The sequence below is a fragment of the Callithrix jacchus genome, chromosome 3, assembly GCF_049354715.1.
Source record: "Callithrix jacchus isolate 240 chromosome 3, calJac240_pri, whole genome shotgun sequence".
Lineage (NCBI taxonomy): Eukaryota > Metazoa > Chordata > Mammalia > Primates > Cebidae > Callithrix > Callithrix jacchus.
In genome coordinates this window covers 177,412,117-177,429,970 of record NC_133504.1, presented here as the reverse complement: position 1 = coordinate 177,429,970, position 17,854 = coordinate 177,412,117, and the positions used below count along the sequence as shown (strand labels likewise).

General features: G+C 40.8%; 1 long non-coding RNA gene across 1 annotated transcript; it reads left to right on the top strand.

Moving 5' to 3' along the window:
* The first annotated feature begins 1,383 nt into the window (after positions 1–1,383).
* Positions 1,384–3,959, top strand: LOC118152104 (uncharacterized). Its single transcript, XR_004740454.3, has 3 exons — positions 1,384–1,655; positions 1,758–1,878; positions 3,446–3,959. It is a non-coding gene; the product is annotated as an uncharacterized LOC118152104 (long non-coding RNA).
* Positions 3,960–17,854: the final 13,895 nt, after the last annotated feature.

Here is a 17,854-nt window from a genome sequence, read left to right as displayed (position 1 = left end):
GTATATCAGTCAGGTTCATAGTTGCAAACAGCGGAACCTACTGTAGCTAATTTAGGCAGGAAAGGAATTTTTCAAAGAATATTTGCTAGCTAATAGAATCTCTGGCAGGCCAGCTCTTGGCCAATATTGGTAGTCACAGTGCCAGTTTCTACTGCAGGACTGCTCTAATGAACCTTCTGTGGCAACCATGGTAAAGAAGCTCCCTAGTCTGCGGTCATTGCTGAACATCAGATATCCATCTTATTGGAAATGGATTTGGCATAGTTCCCTGCTTTGGGACATAATATATGAAGATAAAGCTCCCATGAGTTCATCTGACTGGGGGAGAACAGGTCATATGCCTAGCTATTCTAGCTGCAAGGGAATCTGGTAAAGTGAGTTTTAGGATTTTAACTTGGGTTAAGATTCCTTGAAAGCCATGACAAATGTTGATTAGACCGAGCCTCTGCCTTGGAAGAGCACAGTCTAGTGATGAGACAGGGGTATAAATAAATTGTTGTAACATTGGGAGTAGGGAGATTTGTATTATTATCCAGCACATATCTGCTCTCACTCCTCCACAAAGAGGGGAGCCTGCTTGATTTTAGACTTGGTGATCTGATCCGCTTTGGTCTACGCAATTGTGGGTGAAAAGGATGGTTTAGCAGCTCCCAGGAGAGGTGTTAACAGGTATTTCACGTGCTCTCCAGATTTTCTCTCAGATTTCTGCCTTCCACCATGAGAACTTCACATTTGTGATTGCAGGTGGAAAGTAAAGATTCTCTTTCAGCCTTGACACTTAAAGCGAGAAAACTTATGAGTCAGACCCCACCTCAACCACGGGTTGGCAGGGCTACAGCATCAAACCCACAGGTGCAACATGAATGAGAAGTAGTTATCTGTAGTTGGTACACCTTTAAGCTCTGGCGATTGTTTGTGATCAAGCATTATTAAAGACAATGCTGACTTATACAAGGAGATAAAGGCACTTACAGGTATATATACCAAATTTTAGAGGAAACTTAGAGGAGGTGACAATTAACTGAAAACCTTTAGGAAGGCATTACAAAGGAAGAGACCTTTAGAAAGAGTTTTGTAGGCATTTAGGATTTCTCCAGATAGAAAAGCTAGGGGAAGGTAATTTCAGGATGACATATGCATATGCAAAGAGAATTAAAGTGGTCAGACATGTTTTCGGAAATGCAATGCGTTAATCCCAGCATATCCCAAATGGCAATGATTTAAGTGTCTTGTGTTATCTTTTCAAAGCAGCAATACAATTTTACGTATCATCTTATTTGAATCAATTTACCTTCTTGCTCTGCTGCCAACCTTAATATCATTCTAGACAAAAATATTTGTAAAATCTCAAGGCTGATAGCTTAACCATTTTTCTAATACATATTAAAATACATGCTTAATCATTATAAGTGTAAAAAATAGTTTTCTATGCACCACGGACTTCATGTGCCCTGTGTTGTTTCTGACACTGCTAGTAGACTGTGAAATGTTCCTTCTTCCCTGCTTTATATTAATAGAAATACATTTTGTTCGAGGAAGCACTGTGCCCAATTTATAAATGCTCACTTCTCCAAACTCCTTTGCAGACATCCCTTGGGTCGCCTGTGTGACCGAATTCTGGCCAATAAATCTATGTTAACTGGATGGTACTTTGGGTAAGGCTGTTGTTTTCCTTATGAAAAAGATAGATTTAACTGGCAGGTGCCTTTTGCATTTTCATCATCCTATCCCTCTCTCCCTTTTCCTCTTTTCTGGAGCATGGATTCAGTGCCTGGAAGTGTGGCAGCCACCTCCAGCCTGTGAGAATGAAGAGGAATATGCTGAGTGGCAGAGCAGAAAGCTGGACAAAGCCTGGTCCCTGTGGCCTTTTTTTTGCAGGTACTGTAGCCCTGCCTCCAGTTAAGCCATTATATATAAGGGTGCATTACATGCAGCCTAGCACAATCTTACCTGATACATATGATTTAGCAAACCCTAGGCTAGTATATAGCGCTCAAATCTGAGAGGCCAGAAGATAATACTGGGAAGACTGTCAAGAACCACATCCCGAAGATGCTTGCAGAGCAGACAAAACAGGTTTTTTTCTTTGTTTGTTTGTCTTTTGGCAGACAATAGAGTGAAACAATTTGGAAACCAGGGCTTTGTAAATAACCTGGACTATTTAGTTCGTCTCCCATTATCATGTAACTCATATGGGAGTCAGAAGCTCTTATTATTTCTGGACCTAATTACATTAACTACAAGGTGGGAAAATCACAGAAAGTCTAGACTTCAGTTTGTTCAACTGAAAAATGCCATAGATCCTTATATTCATTTCCTGGGGCTTTCAAAGTAACACCACCTGGGTGGCTTAAACAGGGGAAGAGTATTGTCCCACAGTTACAGAGGCCGGAACTCCAAAATCAAGATACTGGTTTCAAAGCAGGTTGGAGTCTTCTGAGGGCTCTGAGGAGGGATCTGTTCCAGGCCTCTGTGAGCTTCTGGTAGCTGCAGGCATTCCTTGGCTCTGTCTTCACATCATCTTTCCTCTGTATGTGCCTGGTTGTGGCTCTGTGCCCAAACTCCTTTTCATAATGATTTAGTCATATTGAATTAGGACCCACCCTAATGACCCTCATTGTAATGCATTCATCCGCAGAAGTCCTGTGACATAGTAAGAAACATAGATTCTAGCCTGCCCTTGTGTTTTGACACAGAGGTCCTAAAATTCTTGTAATTTCCTGAGTGATAGGAGTGACAGGAGCATCTTTGTTATATTTGGTCTTGGAGCTGTAGACGGAAAATCAAATCCTAAGCCCATCCAGCAAATGAATGGACCCCCTGTTGGCCAATGGGACCCCAGAGAAACCTTGAAAACTGAGTTCTTGGCCATGATGGGATTGGGAGATCAGCCACTCCTTGTTACAGTTTTTTCCTTTTGCAAGGTAGGCACAAGTGTACAGCATTAATGTTAAAATAGAGACCATAAGACCAGTAGAACCAACTCTGTGGCACTAAGATATCAAATTATAAATAAGACCTATGGCCATGCCAGACAAGGGTTAAGTCATGACCCAGAGCAGTGGCTCGTACCTATAATCCCAGCACTTTGGGAGGACAAGTGGGTGGACCACTGAAGCCCAAGAGTTATAGACCAGCCTGGGCAATATGGCAAAATCTCATCTCTACAAAACACACACACACACACACACACACACACACACACACACACACACAAATGAGCCAGATGTGGTGGTGTGTGCTTGGGGTCCCACCTACTCAGGAGGCTGAGGTAGGAAGATTGCTTAAGCCCAGGAGGTTGAGGCTGCAGTGAGCCATGATTGTGCCACCACACTCCAGGTTGGGTGACAGAGTGAGGCTTTTTCTCAAAGGAAAAAAGTCATGCACCTCTATACTCAAAGAATAAACTATGTTCTAATTGCGACAAGGTTTTCTTTTTCTCTAGCTGTGAAACAAACACTGGCTTCAAGACAAGCGATATTAAAACAAGTTGTAGCTCGCCATGAGATGCTGCCTGACTCTACTGTTCCGAAAACCATAACTACAGCTTTGATTAGACAAGAGACCGATTTCAATCACTTTCTTCTGGTAAGAAGACCACTGACCAAGACCTGATTGTGGCCAATTTACAGAGGCTGAGAACAGAAGTGCTGTCACTTCCTGAAAACCCCTCTTGACTTATACGGCCTAACTGCCATATATTTAAATGTTAAGTCTCCACCCCAAAGTGAACACAGGTTGTATGTAACATGCATATTTGTTCAATACTCCTGCCTCAGGGCCACCTTCATGAATAGTCACAGCTCCTCCCGTTGCCCATTGAGTATGTGTGTTTAGCACCTGTTCAGCTAAATCTCTAACCTCAACCTTCTCCTTCAACGCCTGCCTCTGCCTTTTGCTTGAAGCACACTTCCCAGCTGGTGGGATAGCCACCTCACAGGCTATAACCCTTTACAAGAAATAAATCTCCTTTTCCAAATGTAAAAATTGTGTGATTTTTTTAAGTTAACAGCCCTAAAGGAAGGGGTTCAGAGAGCATCTGGGTTGGTGAATACATCTCCATGCCAGCAGGGTGGCTCACCCAAAACTCCACAGGGACAGAAGCCCTGTGCTTGGAACCCTTCAGAACCCTGCCCTATGTACCTCTTCATCTAACAGTAATTTGTCATTCTTTATAATTTCCTTCATAATAAACCAGTAATAGGAAGCAAAGTGTTTCTCTGAATTGTGTGAGCTGTTATAGCAAATGGTCATACCGAAGGTGGAGGGGTCCTGGGAGCCCCTGATTTGCAGCCAAGTCATACAGAAGTAAACCAGGAGCTGACTACTTGCAATTAGTGTCTAAAGTGAGGAGCAGTCTTGTGGGACAGAGCCCTTAACCTGTGAGGTCTGGATTGACTCTAGGTAGTTGGTGTCAGAGTGGAATTAAATTGCAGGGCACCCAGTTGGTGTCTGCATAGAATTAGAGAATTTCTTGAAGTGAAAACCACACAGATTTTTGTGTCTGAAGTGCTGTGAATGGAGAAACAGTTTTCCTTTAGCTCTATTTCGAAATAAAGTCACACTCATACCCAAAGGACTATAAATCATTCTACTACAAGGACACATGCACACGAATGTTTATTGCAGCACTGTTTACAATAGCAAAGACCTGGAATCAACCCAAATGCCCATTGATGATAGACTGGATTGGGAAAATGTGGCACATATACACCATGGAATATTATGCAGCAATCAGAAATGATGAGTTCGTGTCGTTTGTAGGGACATGGATGAAACTGGAGAACATCATTCTCAGCAAACTGACACAAGAACAGAAAATGAAACACCGCATATTCTCACTCATAGGCAGGTGATGAAAAATGAGAACACATGGACACAGAAAGGGGAGTACTAAACACTGGGGTCTATTGGGGGGAAAAGGGGAGGGCCAGTGGGAGGGGGAGGTGGGGAGGGATAGCCTGGGGAGAAACGCCAAATGTGGGTGAAGGGGTGAAAGCAAACAGAACACACTGCCATGTGTGTACCTATGCAACTGTATTGCATGCTCTGCACATGTACCCCAAAACCTAAAATGCAATAAAAAAATAAGAAAAAAGAAAAAAAAAGTCACACTCACACGGTACTGGGGGTTAGAACTGGAACACCTTTTTGGAGGACACCGTTGAACCCACAGCAATGGCCATCTCTCAGAGCCGTGAATATCACATGGCATGCATTGGGAAGGGTTGGAAAACAAGACACTGTGGGAGGATGAAGAACTGCACATCATGTGTGCTATGTGTGCCGGTGTGTTGATGGAAGAGAACACAACAGCCTGAAGAAGTAGAATGGTGAAAGAGGGGCACTGGATTCTGATTCTGTCATGGACACTGTCACCAGTGGCGACTGGGCAGCCACTTTCTTGCTTTGGTCTCCATGAAAGTATAATAATCTCAACTAGCTTCTGTCTGCCTAGCTTTTTGAGATTGTTGGATGTTCTGAGCCAGCCATTTGAACTTTCACAGAAACTTTCCTTCCCCAGGGATTTCTGACGTTAGGCCTGACCTTAGCCTGGTGGGCTGTTGTTGAGGTCTGAGTATCAAAACGTACAATGGTGGTAATGAAAGTAACAAGCTCATAATAATAAAGCCAATTGGACCACTTTTAGAAAGATCTAAGATATTGTTTGTCTAGCTGACGAAAGGATTAGCTTGAGCAGAGAAGGTTTCTGTGGAGCAAAGCAGTTGATTAACTTGGATGCTAGAGAATTCTCTGTAGCGTGAACTCTGTTTGTTGTGGGAAAAACCTTGAGTAAATAAGTCGTGAAAATGTAGGACAAGCAATTTTATTTATTATTCCTAGAAAAGGCGTCCTATTTCTTGTTCAGGTTCTTTAATTGCTTTATTAGGAAGATTGTTTCTTGAGAGTGAAATATTTTAAATATTGCCTGGATTTAAAATTGGTTAAGGAGGTCAGCACTGCCTGACCCAGCTTAAATTTCCAAAGGGCCAATCACAAGTATATTACACATAGACTCAGCTGGCTGCAAGAAGGAGATTTTATTTTCAAGATGACAGTTTCATTTCAGTTCATTTCACCCACACTTGGAAGGGGAGAGAGCTTCCTATGAAATTAACTGAGCACCATTTCTAATTTCATCTTTGCTTTTCTAATTAAGGATTCAGGTTTGTGGCTGCCTTTCCAGCCAGCTTCGTGTTGAACTGGCAGACTCAGCTGTTTAGAAATAGGACTTGAGCTTTGAAGTTCAATATTCCTTGGTCCATGTCCAGATTCTGCTGCTTACAAGTGCTGTGACTTTGGGTTCTTAATGTCTGGATTCAACCGTAAGATCAGAAAAATAATTGCATAAAATAGCAAGTTCTAATTGACCTGTGGAGTAAGGTGCCCAATAAATTTGTAGTTTTTATCCTTCCCACTATGAAAACTTCCTCCTAGGATTCTGTTGTTTGAGATAAAACTTGAACCTGCTAGGTTTAGCCATTTAGCTATGCATCTATCTATGTATCTATCAATCTATTATGTATGTATGTATGTATGTATCTATTATCTATCTCTATCCTTCCTTCCATCCATCCATTCGTATTTTGATCGTTCCATCTTCCATTTCTCTATCACCCAAACTTATTCTTCCTGTATTCTATTCCATTAGAGGCTCTTTATATATCTGAAACTTACCTAATAAACTACTTCATGGGAATGTTTAAAGGCTTAGAGAATAGAACATTTTAAAGCTAGAAAGAGCTTTAGAATTTTAGTCCAAATCTCTTAATTTACTTATGAAGAGGGTGAGTAATTTTGGCAATGATTCATGGTTTAGTGGGAATACCATACTAATTTGTGTAGGTTCCATAGACCTCAAATTCAGTGAATCTAAACAGATGAAACATTTTCCCTTGCTTGTATTTTACGATGAGGAAGGATGATGGTGATTATGATGATGGTGATGATTATGTTGATGATAACAAAAGGTTTTGTTTTTAGTCTTTATCTTGTGCCCAGTACTATACTCATGTGGTGCCTCATTTTATCCTCCAAAAATCCTCTTTGAGGCATATATTGTAATTTTATAGATGAGGAAACTGAGATTTAGAGAGATTATGTAATTCACCTAAGGAAACACAGCTGGGAAGTGGAGGAGAGAAGATTTGAACATTCCTTTGAATTTTAAAATTCAAATTCAAGCTTTTAATCTCTACCCTCTTCTGCTGGCATAATCCATAATCAGTCCAGAAAGTGCTGGTGCTGGTGGTGGTGATGATGATGATGCCAATGACATCACTGAATGTTTATGGAGAATTTACTGTGTGCTAAGCATGCAGTAAATTAATACACGTGATCATGCATTAACACACTTAATCATCACACGAACCCAATAAGATCAGCACCTCTATTGTCCCCATTTTTAAAACATGGATAAGGATGCCGAGAGAGGAGGTTAAAAATCTTGCCCCACAGCTAGAGATGGTAGATTTGAATTACAGCCCAGATACTGTGTTTTCAGTTCTTACTCCAAATCACTGCTCAGGCCAGTTGGTTTTGCAAACGCAAGGAGTGTGGCAGACTAGGGTATGGAGTGGGCAGCAAGGTTGTCTACACTTCAGGTCACACACAGGAATGAAATCACCAAAAGCCAGAATGCCTCTTCTCCCCCAAGGGATCACGACCCCTCACCAGCAAGGGAACAAAACTGGATGGACAATGAGTGCATGTATCCAGCTAATGAAATTATGTACACAAAGATATTGTGTAAAGTCTAAATCATTATTGTGGTTACCATTACCCATTCTCAGCCTTGCCTAGGACATGGCCAACAACAGCTCTGTTTTACCAGTGAGGTCTGAGTCAGGAAGACTTAGTGCCTATCTCTGGAATGAGAATCCCATCCTCTGAGAGCTCATAACTGGAATAGTTTGGAACCAGGTCAATCTCTGTGCCCCAAGTGTCCACAGAGAGCCAGGGAGATAATGTGATTGGCTGAAGCTTAAATTATAAGAATAGTCTTGGTTTCTTGCAAAAACAATATGGCAACTTACGATATTTTTGATACACAATCAGTTATTTTTAAAGTTTTTCGGTGTTTCAAAGGAAAGATATTGGAATAATCACTTTCTTTGTAGTTGTACCAGAAATAGAGTGGCAAATAACAACCCATTTGCTCTCTAGTCTCAGAACTGGGCAAGGGTGGGATCTGGTGTAAAAGGGTGAGCTCTGGACACATCAGAGGAGTCAACTACTATTCAGCAATTAGTACAGACTGTATTGATCAGGATCTATTGGGAAAACTGAAACACATCAATCATTTCAGAGTGGAGAATTATTACAAGGAATAATTAAACAGATTGACGGACTGAAAAACCTAAGGAGCACGCTAAGATAACACTCAGCTGGTGACTGCAGAGTGCTGCTACACTGCTAGTGGCTGGAGCAACAAGGAAGAGAGAATGTGTCTAGTGCTGCCAATTCCGATACAGAGGCCACCAGCCCTATGTGGCTATCGAGAACCTGAAAAGCAGCCAGCCTGAATAGGCAAGCGCTGCTGTAAACGTGAAATGCACACTGGATTTCAAAGACCTACTATGTAAAAAAGCAATGTAAAATATTCCATTAAAAGCTTTAAATATTAATTACATGTTGGAATAATAACATTTTGGAAGAGTTGAATTAAGTAAAATTTGTCATTAGAATTAATTTGCCCTGTTTCTTTGTACCTTTTGTAAAATGGCAACTAGAAAATTTAAAACTACATATGACTTTCATTTGTGACTCTCATTGTACTTCTTTGGACAGCTCTAACTTAAAAAGCTTGGAGCAAAGGCCCCAGGTTGCTGATACCTAGATCTCCAAGGAGGTGAGTGGGTTGGCTGGTGCTTGAATCTCAGTGAGTGGGAGTCACTAAGCTAATTTGGGGACATGGAAAAACCACAAATGAGAATCACTACTCTATCAGGGTAAAGAACTTTTGGTTGAATGACAATGATGAAGAAGAAAGACACAGGAATATATGTGTCATTTTTCTCCACTACATTTCAGACTGTCTCTCTAATGTTTCTTATTAGCAGAACCCAACAGGGAATCAGATAGCAAAAGAGAAGTGTTTGCAGAATTCCAGCATCTGCCTCACAGACCAGTGTAAGAAAGGGAGGGCTTGGCATTAAGAATCAGTGGTTTAATAACCAGCATGACTGGCATTGCAAAAACTACTTATTTCTCAAAAAGCAGGAATCTAGATTGTTTTCTAATGTGGAATTTTCCTAATTCTAACTAGTAGCTAAATATTCTCTTAAAAACTATGCAGTCCAAAGAAAGTATATCCATAGGTTACATTGCTTAAGGGTAATGATCTGGGGACCATGTCTCAAGATCCCATCCAGCTCTGACTTCTATGGTTCTATGAGCATTTGATATGTAGGTAATAAAAAGAAAAAAAATTGAGATATATCAATAGGATTTCTGCGAAGATGGCCGAATAGGAATAGTTCTGGTCTGCAGTTCCCAAAGAGAGTGCCCCAGAAAATGAGTGATCTCTGCATTTTCAACTGAGGTACCAAGTTCATCTCATTGGGACTGGTTAGACAATGGGAACAGCCCAAGGTGGGCAAGCTGAAACAGGGTGGGGCCTTGCCTCACCCATGAGACACAAGGGACCAGAGAACTCTCTCTCTCTGCCAAGGGAAGCCATTAGGAACTTTTCTGGACACTCTGGCATTCCAGCTCAGATACTGCACTTTCCCAACGGTCTACACAACCTGCAGACCAGGAGATTCCCTTTAGCACCTACACCAGTGTCCCAGGTTTCCAGCACAAGACTGGGTGGACATTTTAGTCTAGTGGCACCTGGAACACCAAAGAGACAGAGCCGCTCATTCCCCTGAAAAAGGGAGCTGAAGCCAGGGAGCCAAGTGAGCTCATTTGGTGGGTCTCACCCCCATTCAGACCGGCAAGCTAAGATCCTCTGACTTAAAATTCTTGCAGCCAGTACAGCAGTCTGAGCTTGATCTGGGACATTTGACCTGGTGCCTGCCATTACTGAGGCTCCAGTAGGTGGTTTCAACATTGCCTGTGTAAACAAAGCTGCTGGGAATTTTACACAGCAGCTGGGAGGAGCCCAGCATGGCAGCTCAGCAAGGCCTCTGCAGGTAGACTGTCAAGTAGTTTCCCTTCTTGCTGGGCAGGGCATCTCTGAAAAAAAAAAGACAGCAGCCCATCAGGGACTTACAAAGCCCCACCTTCCTGGGACAGAGCACCTGGGAAAAGGGGCAGTTGTGGGTTCTGCTTCAGCACACTTAAACGACCTTGCCTAGCAGCCCTGAAGGGAGCAATAGATCCCCCAGCACAGTGCTTGAGCTTCCTTAAGGGACAGGCTGCCTCCTCAAGTGGGTCCCTGACAACCCTAGCTGGGAGATGTATCATACAGGAGAGCTCATCTGGCAGGTACCCATTTGGGACTAAGCTATCAGAGGAAGGAATCGGTAGCAATCTTGGCTGTTCTGCAGTCCCCACAGGTGATCCCGAGGCAAGAGGGTCTGGAGTGGACCTCCAGCAAACTCCAGAAGACCTGCAGCAGAGAGACTTGACTGTTAGAAGGAAAACTAACAAACAGAAAGAAATAGCTTCAACTACAACAGAAAGGATGTCCACTCAGAAACCCCATCCAAAAGTCACCAACTTCAAAGACCAAAGGTAGATAAATCCATGAAGATGGGAAGGAACCAGCACAAAAAAAGGCTAAATCACCAAAAGCCAGAACACCTCTTCTCCTCCAAAGGATCACAACCCCTCACCAACAAGAGAACAAAACTGGATGAGTGTGATGAATTGACAGAAGCAGGCTTCAGAAGGTGGGTAATAACAAACTTCTCTGAGCCAAAGAAGCATATTCTAACTCAATGCAACTTAACTAAGAACTTGAAAAAAGTTAGACAAAATGCTAACGAGAATAGCCAGTGTGGAGAAAAACATAACCGACATGATGGAGCTGAAAAACACAGCATGAGAACTTCGTGAAGCATATACAAGTTTCAATAGCCAAACTGATCAAGCAGAAGAAAGGATATTCTAGAATGAAGACCAACTCAATGAAATAAAATGAGAAGGCAAGATGAGAGAAAAAAGAGTGAAAAAAAATAAACAAAGCCTCCATAAAATATGGGATTATGTGAAAAGACTGAATCTATGTTTGATTAGTGTACCTGAAAGTGACAGGGAGAAGGAAATCAAGTCAGAAAACACTCCTCAGGATATTATCCAGGAGAACTTCCCCAAGCCAACAAGGCAAATCAGCATTCAAATACAGAGAACACCACAAAGGTATTCCTCAAGAAGAGCAACCCCAAGGCACATAATCTTGAGATTCACCATGGTTGAAATGAAGAAAAAAAAAATGCTAAGGTCAGCCAGAGAGAAAGATCAGGTTATCCACAAAGGGAAGCCCACCAGACTCACAGCAGATCTCTCAGCAAAAATTCCATGCTTATGGTTAGGAAGAATCAATATCATGAAAATGGGTATATTATCTAAAGTAAGTTATAGATTCAATGCTATCCCCATCAAGCTACCAAAAACTTTCTTCACAGAATTGGAAAAAAAAAAACCTTAAACTTCATATGGAACTAAAAAAGAGCCCACATAGCCAAGACAGTCCTAAGCAAAAACAAAAAACAAAACAAAAACAAACAAATAAACAAAGCTAGAGGCATCAAGCTACCTGACTTCAAACTACATTATGAGACTACTATAATCAAACAGCATGGTACTGGCACCAAAACAGAGATATAGACCAATGGAACAGAACAGAGGCCTCAGAAAGAATGCCACACAACTACAACCATCTGATCTTTAACAAACCTGACAAAAACAAGCAATAGGGAAATAATTCCCTATTTAACAAATAGTGTTAGGAAAACTGGCTAGCCATATGCAGAAAGCTGAAAGTGGATCATTTTCTTACACCTTATACAGAAATTAACTCTAGATAGATTAAACATTTAAACATGAGGCCTAACACCATAAAACCCTACAAGAAAACCTAGGCAATAGGATTGAGGACATAGGCATGGGCAAGGACTTCATGACTTAAACACCAAAAGCAATGGCAACAAAAGCCAAAATAGACAAATGTGTTCTAATTAAACTTAAGAGCTTCTGCACAGCAAAAGAAACAATCAGTAGAGTGAACTGCCAACCAACAGAATGGGAGAAAAATTTTGTGTTCTACTCATTTGACAAAGGGCTAATATCCAGAATCTATGGAGAACTTAAACAAATTTACAAGAAAAAAACAAACAACACCATCTAAAATTGGGCAAAGGATATGAACAGACACTTTTCAAAAGAATACATTTAGGCAGCCAACAAACATATGAAAAAAAGCTCAACATCACTGGTCATTAGAGAAATGGAAATCCAAACCTCATTGAGATACCACCTTATGCGGGTTAGAATGGCGAACATTAAAAAATCAGGAGATAACAGATGCTGGAGAGGATGTGGAGAAATACGAACACTTGTACACTGTTGGTGGGAGTGTAAACTGATTCATCCATTGTGGAAGACAGTGTGGCGATTCCTCAAGGATCTGGAAATAGAGATACCATTTGACCCAGCAATCCCATTACTGGGTATATACCCAAAGGATTATAAATCATTCTATTGTAAAGACACATGCACACATATGTTTATTGAGGCACTGTTTACAATATGAAAGACTTGGAACCAATCCAAATGTCCATAGATGATAGACTGGATAAAGAAAATGTAGCACATATACACCATGAAATACTATGCAGTCATAAAAAAGGTTGAGTTGATGTCCTTTGCAGTGACATGGATGAAACTGGAAACCATTGTTCTCAGCAAACTGACACAAGAACAGAAAAACAAACATCTCATGTTCTCACTCATAAGTGGGTGTTAAACAATGAGAACACATGGACACAGGAAGGGGAATATTACACACTGGGGCCTGGAGGGTGGGGGGCAAGGGGAGGAATATCAGGGGGCCAGGGGATTGGGGAGGAATAGCATTAGGAGAAATACCTAATGTGGATGATGGGGTGATGGATGCAGCAAACCACTACCATGGCACATATATACCTATGTAAAAAACCTGTATACCACTACCATGGCACATGTATACCATGTAAAAAACCTGCATGATCTGCACATGTACCCCAGAACTTAAAGGATAATAAATAAATCTAAAAAAATTAATAAAATTAAAAAAAGATAATATAACAACAAAGAAAAATTTTGGCCCCCCAAAAAAATGAAGCTCCCTGGGGAGAGGCCACTGTGGGCCATAGTTCAGGAAGGGTTTCTGGAGGAGGAGAGCCCTGGCGTGAATTCTTGAATATACTTTCCAATAAGCATGCCCTTATACAATGCCCCTAGTCAATCACTGGCAGTTTTTTCCTTTCCTTGCCCTCAGGTGTCTGCAAATACTGGCCTGAGAGTGCCAACATTGTTTATAATCAAGGGTGGAGTTTGCCTGAGTCAGAAGTTGAGCTTTTTAGACCCAAATAAGGCATTCCATTGACAGCCTTTCCAGAATACCTCAAGTCATGACTTTCAGAAGCGGGTGGTGTTGGGGGGATCTTAAACTGTTCAGGAAAAATGGTTCTTTGCTGAGTTTTTTGTTGTCATTGATATAAAAGGGGTGAATCTCAAAAATATACCGTTTTCATTTTTTTTTAATTGCATTTTAGGTTTTGGAGTACATGTGCAGAACATGCAAGACAGTTGCATAGGCACACACGTGGCAGTGTGTTTTGCTGCCTTCCTCCCCTTCACCCACATTTGGCATTTCTCCCCATGCTATCTCTCCCCAGCTCCCCCCACTACTGCCCCTCCCCTATTCCCCCCAATAGACCCCAGTGTGTAGTGTTCCCTTCCCTGTGTCCATGTGTTCTCACTGTTCATCACCCGCCTATGAGTGAGAATATGTGGTATTTCATTTTCTGTTCTTGTGTCAGTTTGTTGAGAATGATGTTCTCCAGATTCATCCATGTCCCTACAAAAATCACGAACTCATCGTTTTTGATTGCTGCATAATATTCCATGGTGTATGTGTGCCACATTTTCCCAGTCCAGTCTATCATCAATGGGCATTTGGGTTGCTTCCAGGTCTTTGCTATTGTAAACAGTGCTGCAATGAACATTCGTGTTCATGTGTCCTTATAGTAGAATGATTTATAATCCTTTGGATATATACCTAGTAATGGGATTGCTGGTCAAATGGAATTTCTATTTCTAGGTCCTTGAGGAATCACCACACTGTCTTCCACAATGGTTGAACTGATTTACACTCCCACTAGCAGTGTAAAAGTGTTCCTGTTTCTCCACATCCTCTCCAGCATCTGTTGTCTCTAGATTTTTTTAATGATCACCATTCTAACTGGTGTGAGATGGTATCTCAATGTGGTTTTGATTTGCATCTCTCTAATGGCCAGTGATGATGAGCATTTTTTCATATGTTTGTTGGCCTCATGTATGTCTTCTTTTGAAAAATGTCTGTTCATATCCTTTGCCCATTTTTGAATGGGCTTGTTTGTTTTTGTCTTGTAAATCTGTTTGAGTCCTTTGTAAATTCTGGATATCAGCCCTTTGTCAGATGGGTAAACTGCAAAAATTTTTTCCCATTCTGTTGGTTGCTGATTCACTCTAGTGACTGTTTCTTTTGCCATGCAGAAGCTGTGGAGTTTGATTAGGTCCCATTTGTCTATTTTGGCTTTTGTTGCCAATGCTTCTGGTGTTTCGGTCATGAAGTCCTTGCCTACTCCTATGTCCTGAATGGTTTTGCCTAGATTTTCTTCTAGGGTTTTTATGGTGCCAGGTCTTATGTTTAAGTCTTTAATCCAGCTGGAGTTAATTTTAGTGTAAGGTGTCAGGAAGGGGTCCAGTTTCTGCTTTCTGCACATGGCTAGCCAGTTTTCCCAACACCATTTGTTAAACAGGGAATCCTTTCTCCATTGCTTGTTTTTGTCAGGTTTATCAAAGATTGTATGGTTGTAGATATGTTGTTTTGCCTCCGATGTCTCTGTTCTGTTCCATCGGTCTATAGCTCTGTATTGGTACCAGTACCATGCTGTTTTGATTACTGTAGCCTTGTAGTATAGTTTGAAGTCCAGTAGTGTGATGCCTCCTGCTGTGTTCTTTTTGCTTAGAATTGACTTGGCTATGCGGGCTCTCCTTTGGTTCCATATAAAGTTCAAGGTGGTTTTTTCCAGTTCTGTGAAGAAAGTCAATGGTAGCTTGATGGGGACAGTGTTGAGTCTGTAAATTACTTTGGGCAGTATGGCCATTTTCACAATATTGATTCTTCCTAACCATGAACATGGAATGTTTCTCCATCTGTTTGTGTCCTCTCTTATTTTGTTGAACAGTAGTTTGTAGTTCTCCTTGAAGAGGTCCCTTACGTTCCTTGTGAGTTGTATTCCTAGGTATTTTATTCTCATTGTAGCAATTGTGAATAGCAGTTCATTCTTGATTTGGCTCTCTTTAAGTCTGTTATTGGTGTATAGGAATGCTTGTGATTTTTGCACATTGATTTTATATCCTGAGACTTTGCTGAAGTTGCTTATCAGTTTCAGGAGTTTTTGGGCTGAGACCATGGGGTCTTCTAGGTATACTATCATGTCATCTGTAAATAGAGACAATTTGGCTTCCTCCTTTTCTATTTGTATACACTTTATTTCTTTTTCTTGCCTGATTGCTCTGGCTAGAACTTCCAGTACTATATTGAATAGGAGTGGTGAGAGAGGGCATCCTTGTCTAGTGCCAGACTTCAAAGGGAATGCTTCCAGTGTTTGCCCATTCAGTATGATATTGGCTGTTGGTTTGTCATAAATAGCTTTTAGTATTTTGAGTTACATTCCGTCAATACCGAGTTTATTGAGGGTTTTTAGCATAAAGGGCTGTTGAATTTTGTCAAAGGCCTTCTCTGCATCAATTGAGATGATCATGTGGTTTTCCTTTTTGGTTCTGTTTATGTGGTGAATTACGTTTATAGACTTGCATATGTTGAACCAGCCTTGCATTCCTGGGATGCATCCTACTTGATAATGATGGATAAAATTTTGATGTGCTGTTGCACTTGGTTTGCCAGTATTTTGTTGAAGATTTTTGCATCTATGTTCATCATGGATATTGGCCTGAAGTTTTCTTTTCTTGTTGAGTCTCTGCCGGGTTTTGGTATCAGGATGATGTTGGTCTCATAAAATGATTTGGGAAGGATTCCCTCTTTTTGGATTATTTGGAATAGTTTCAGAAAAAATAGCACCAGCTCCTCTTTGTGAACCTATCTGGATCTGGGCTTTTTTTGTGTGGTAAACTCTTAATTGCTGCCTCAACTTCAGACCTTGTTATTGGTCTATTCATAGTTTCGGCTTCCTCCTGGTTTAGGCTTGGGAGGACACAAGTGTTCATGAATTTATCCATTTCTCCCAAGTTTACTCGTTTATGTGCATAGAGTTGTTTGTAATATTTTCTGATGATGGTTTGAATTTCTGTGGAATCTGTGATGATTTCCCCTTCATCGTTTTTTATTGCATCTATTTGGTTATTCTGTCTTTTCTTTTTTATCAGTCTGGCTAGTGGTCTGTCTATTTTGTTGATCATTTCAAAAAAACAGCCCTTGGATTTATTGATTTGTTGAAGGGTTTTTTGTGTCTCTATCTCCTTCAGCTCTGCTCTGATCTTAGTTATTTATTGTCTTCTGCTAGGTTTGAGTTTTTTTGAACTTGCTCCTCTAGCTCTTTCAATTTTGATGATAGGGTGTCAATTTTGGATCTCTCCACTCTTCTTATGTGGGCACTTATTGCTATACATTTTCCTCTAGAGACTGCTTTAAATGTGTCCCTGAGATTCTGGTATGTTGTGTCTTCGTTCTTGTTGGTTTCGAAGAACTTCTTTATTTCTGCCTTCATATCATTGTTTATCCAGTCAACATTCAAGAGCCAGTTGTTCAGTTTCCATGAAGCTGTGCGGTTCTGAGTTCATTGCTGAATTCTGAGTTCTAACTTGATTGCACTATGGTCTGAGAGACTGTTATTATTTCAGTTCTTTTGCATTTGCTGAGGAGTGCTTTACTTCCAATTATGTGGTCAATTTTAGAGTAGGTTTGATGTGGTGCTGAGAAGAATGTATATTCTGTGGATTTGGGGTGGAGAGTTCTGTAAATGTCTATCAAGTTTGCTTGTTCCAGGTCTGAGTTCAAGCCCTGGATATTCTTGTTAATTTTCTGTCTGGTTGATCTGTCTAATATTGACAGTGTAGTGTTAAAGTCTCCCACTATTATTGTGTGGGAATCTAAGTCTCTTTGTAAGTCGTTAAGAACTTGCCTTATATATCTGGGTGCTCCTGAATTGGGTCCATATATATTTAGGATCGTTAGCTTTTCTTGTTGTATCGATCCTTTTACCATTCTGTAATGTTCTTCTTTGTCTCTTTTGATCTTTGTTGCTTTAAAGTCTATTTTATCAGAGATGAGAATTGCTACTCCTGCTTTTTTTTGCTCTCCATTTGCTTGGTAAATCTCCTCCATCCCTTTATTTTGAGCCTTTGTGTATCCTTGCTGTGAGATGGGTTTCCTGGATACAGCACGCCTATGGGTTTTGGTTTTTTTATCCAATTTGCCAGTCTGTGTCTTTTGATTGGTGTATTTAGCCCATTTACATTTAGGGTTAATATTGTTATGTGTGAATTTGATACTGCCATTTTGATGCTAGCTGGCCATTTTGCCCATTAGTTGATGCAGATTCTTCATTTTGTTGATGCACTTAAGCATTTGGTATGTTTTTGGAATGGTGGTACTGGTTGTTCCTTTCTATGTGTAGTGCCTCTTTCAGGAGCTCTT